Raw genomic sequence first — 5,033 nt, 5'->3', positions numbered from 1 at the left:
AATGACACACCCACCAATCGACCCAGAAATGGATGCAGAACCATCAGCATAACTCTCAACCTGCATACTTAATGTAATTTTGGCTAAAAAAGTTGCATAGTGGGCCTTTAATAAAAAACGAATTCCTCCTAGATCAAGCAAGGCAATGATCAAGGGAGAAAAAAGTGAGTCTGTAAAGACTCCGGCTCTAATCCGTGCTTCATGGAACCCATGAAAAGGAAAAGAAAAACCAGAGCAACACGGTTTCCATTAGGTCCGCTACCACCGGGGGCGGAGCTACGGAATCTGGCTCTCCAATAATGGGACTCTCTCGACCGTTTCTTATTTGAAGAAAACGGCGGGAGTGCCACACTGGTAAACAAAACCACCAGACAATTGGCGAGCCAATAGAATACCCCCTAGCCTGTTTTTCATTTGAAAAAAGGTGGGAAAGACTGGTAATCAAGTCCAACTCGCCAGCCGGCGAGAGGAAATCCAACCACGCCGCTTTAAAGAACATGTCTATATTCTTAAGCCGTAAAAGGAGTCCCGGACTCCAGCACAGAGTTGCCGAGTGAGCCCCTGGACATGTCTAACATGTAAAAACGGACAAAGGGGCCGGGGGAAGACCAAGACGCAGCCGCGCAGATGTCTTCCACCGAAACGCCCTTGAGTAGAGCCGTTGAAGCGGCCACGCTCCGTGTGGAGTGAGCTTTAACGCCCAACGGTGGCGCCAAGCCCTGCCGAGAGTAGGCTAAGCAAACACCCTCACATACCCAGCGAGAAAACCGCTGCTTAGAGAGAGCGCGGCCCCTGCTAGCGTCGCTATAACACACAAACAACTGTTGTGTGGAGCGGAACGCGGCCGAGCGATTCACGTACATAGCCAACGCCCGAACCGGGCACAGGAGATGCAACTCCGCCTCCACCTCACTAGAATGAGGCGGGGGGTGAAAAGCCTTAAGCACAATATCCCTCGACCGAAAATAACCATTAATGTTCTTCGGGAGGAACGCAGGATTAGGTCTGAGCAACGCGAAGGAGCTGTCCTCGTTTAGCAACAAGCAACTCGGGCTGACAGAGCGGTTAGCTCACCGGCCCGCTTGGCAGAAACCAAGGCCAACAAGAGCGCCGTCTTAAATGACAGGGCATCCAAAGGGGCCTGAGAAAGAGGCTCGAAAGGATCCCTGAACAGTCCGCGCAACACGGTGGGGAGATCCCAGCGTGGCGTAAGCACGCGTGAAACAGGCCTAACCCGTCTAGCCCCACGCAAGAGTCTTTTGACCAGTGGATGGCTGAAGATCGGTCCACCATCACAGCCTGCATGGCCAGCGGAAACGGCTGCCGCATAGACCTTGATAGTGGAGAAGGCCAAACCTTTTTCCAATAAGTTTTGCAGAAACGAAAGCACGCTTCCCACCTCGCATTGAGATGGGACAGCGTGGTTCGTCTCACACCAATTAGAGAAGGCGCACCACTTCGCCGCATAGAGGGAAGAAGTAGAAGGCGCACGAGCACTCTGAATAGTGTTGATAACCGTCTCAGGCAAACCTTTGCCCTGCAGGATCAACCTCTCAGGAGCCAAACCAACAGCCGTCCCGAGACATCGGGCGGGTGGTGCACCGTCCCGTGGGCCTGTGAAAGCGCATCCGGCCTGAACGGTACTGTCCAAGACGCCGACCGCGAGAGCGCGGCCAGCTCTGGAAACCACAGAGCTGAACGGTTCTCCGGGGCCACTAATATCAGGGACAGTCTCTCCTGTCTGACCCGTTCCAGAAGAGGAAGGATCAGCTGGAGCGGGGGAAACGCATACAAGAGAGCCCGCGGCCAAGGTGTGTGTGCCAACGCATCTACCCCCAACGGGGGAAGATCCCGAGGGCTGAGGGAGAACCACCACCTGCAGTGCGTGTTCTCCCTGGATGCGAAGAGGTCCACCTGCGCTGTCCCGAACCTCTGACAGATCAGTCTGACAATGTCGGGATGTAACCGCCACTCGTCTCGGCGGGGACCGCCTCGAGACATGAGGTCCGCCCCAAAGTTCTGGGCGCCCGCGATATGCAGGGCTCTCAGACTGAGGAGATACTGATGAGCCCTGCTCTCGACCGCCTTTCGGTGGAGAGCAGGGCAGCGGACTCCCCCCTGTCTGTTGATGTACGCCGCCGCCGACACGCTGTCTGTCCTGATCAGAACGTGGCGGCCGCGCACCAGGTGAAAGAAATGCAACAGCACTTCCCTCACAGCGTCGAGCTCCAACACATTTATGTGTGCTGTAGGGGGCGTGCGCCACTCGTCTCCGACCGAGTGAGAGAGGCACGTTCCTCCCCAACCCGTCAACGAGGCGTCCGTGAAGACCACTACGTACGACGCCATCCTGCCCAGGGGAACACCCCTGAGAAGGGCGGAGGGTCCTTTCCAATATTCCATGTCTGGCGACACCGAACGGGGAACGAGGAGCACCCTGAGCTTGTGTCGCCTGGGGTCCAACCGTTGGCGAGCAAACCACCGCTGGAGTCTGCGCATAAAAAGCAGACCCAGGGGGACCACGCGGTGGGCAGCTGCCATCAGCCCTAACAGGCGCATGGTGGACAGTGCGGTCACGTTTCTGTGAACGTGAAAACGGGGGAGCGCCAACAGGATGGCGTCTCGCCGAGGAGGCGAAAGCATCGCAGTCATGGTGGCTGAGTCTAGGCAAAGCCCCAAGTAGACTGTCTGCCGGCTGGGGAGCGGGGAGCTCTTCTCCCAGTTGATGGCAAAACCCAGGAAGGAGAGATGGTTTATCACCAACATGGTGTCCCTTCTCGCGGTCTCTTCTGAGTTGCTCAGAATAAGCAGATCGTCTAGGTAGAAGAGAATCCTCTTTCCCTGACGCCTGAGCGGTTCCAACGCCGTCTTTTCCCCTGACTTCTTGGAAACCAGGAAGTAGCGGGACTAAAACCCTAGGTGAGACTCGTAGGGGGGAACGACAGTGATGGCCCCCTTTACCAAGAGACGTGCCACCTCTGCTGCTAGAGCCGTGCTCGCAGCCGGGTCCCGTAGCGTGGTCTCCACCAACCCCATAAAGGGTGGGGGACGACGCTTGAACTGTATGGGATGGCCCCATCTCAACGTGGTGTCCAACCACGATGGCAGAACGCACCGCTCTTGCCAACACGCATAGCGGTCGGAGAGAGGGCGAGCCGACAGCTGAGGAAGACCGTCCAGGAATAACCCGTATTCCTCTGCCCCTACCGCCTTCACACTGCGTGTGAACCAAGGGGGGCTTCCCATGAAAGGGAGGAGGCTCAGCGAGCGTAGGAGACGTACCAGAACTAGCCTCTGTAAAAACAACGAGCTGTCTAGACGTTGCGCTCGTGCCCGCTGAACAGGGAGCGAGCCGTCCGGCCGCAGAGCAACACATATGTGAGGATGCTGTTTGTGGACTACAGCTCAGCATTCAACACTATTGTGCCTGCCAAGCTCGTCCCGAAGCTCATGGGCCTGGGTCTTAAAACACCCCTGTGCAACTGGATCCTGGACTTCCTGACGAGCAGACCCCAGGTGGTGAGAATGGGCAACCACACCTCCTCCTCACTGACCCTGAGTACCGGTGCCCCCCAGGGCTGCGTACTCAGTCCCCTCCTGTACTCCCTGTACACGCATGACTGTGTGGCAACACACAGTTCCAACATCATCCTGAAGTTTGCAGACGACACTACCATCCTGGGTCTCATCTCTAACAACGATGAGACCGCCTATAGAGATGAGGTAAGGGTCTTGGCAGAATGGTGCCAAGACAACAACCTGTCTCTCAACGTCTGCAAAACCAAGGAAATGATCGTGGATTTCAGGAAGCTGCAGAGGGGGGGTCAGGACCCCATACACATCGAGGGAGCTGAAGTGGAGAGAGTCTCCAACTTCAAATTCCTCGGTGTGTACATCAAGGATGACCTAACCTGGTCCATGCAGGCAGGCTCAGCAGTCAAAACTGCACAGAAGCGGCTATACTTCTTGAGGAGACTCAAGAAGTTTGGCATGTCTTCAAAAACTTTAACAAACTATTACAGATGCACCATTGAGAGCATCCTCTCAGGCTGCATCACTGCCTGGTATGGTAGCTGCTCCGCTGCCGACCGCAAGGCCCTGCAGAGGGTGGTGAAGACAGCGGAGCGTATCACCGGCAGCCATCTCCCCTCCGTGCAAAAAAGATTCTAAAGGACAACAGCCACCCAGGCTATGGACTGTTCTCATTGCTGCCGTCTGGTAGACGCTACCGGAGCATCCGAACACGGACTACCAGACTCACAAATAGCTTTTTCCCCCTGGCTGTAAGGCTTCTGAATCAGAAACACTGAACCTCTGAACAGTTGCCACCTCCATCTACTCCCTGCTCCCCCACTCATACAATTCACTTCATAGATATATTTGCACAATTTTAAAAACTTTTGACTTATGCTTAGCATTTCTTTTTAACTTATTCTCTATTCACACTTAAACTGCTGCTAGCCCTTCTACTGTACTCTGCTACAGAGATATATGTTGTTTTTTAAATTGTTGTATGTTAATGTTACATTTTATTGTCATATTGTTTTAGAGTTTTATGTTATTTTTGTTATATGTATGACGTCTACTGCGTAGATGAATGATGCTTGCCAAGTCGTAAGAATTTTGCTGTGCTGAAGCAATTTCGTACATGCAACAATAAACACACTTTGACTTTGACTTTGCACCTGTGCGCATGCGCTGTCCGCAGGCTGTAGCCACAGCGTGCGGACCCGTCTCCTCACCTATAATGTTGGGAACCAGGATACCGGTACAAGCGGCCGTATCCACGGGCTCGTGCAACGAGTCTCTGATCCGTCCACGAGGCTCTAAGGGACGCCGCTTCTTAGAAGCAGGTGAACCAGAGGCCATGTGAAAACGCTGTCCGACCGCCACCCTACAGCCACCGGGCTGAGAGGGGGAAAGAGGCAACATAGAGGAGCGCACCACAAGCGTAGGACGCAGGTGGCCTGAGGAATATTGCTCTTTAGGTACCATGTACTGCCGTTCGGCCGAACGGTCTTTACTTTTTTCTT

Source organism: Gadus morhua, chromosome 10, assembly GCF_902167405.1.
Source record: "Gadus morhua chromosome 10, gadMor3.0, whole genome shotgun sequence".
NCBI classification, from domain to species: domain Eukaryota; kingdom Metazoa; phylum Chordata; class Actinopteri; order Gadiformes; family Gadidae; genus Gadus; species Gadus morhua.
The sequence above is the reverse complement of the archived record's forward strand: the minus strand, read 5'-3'. Positions refer to the sequence as shown.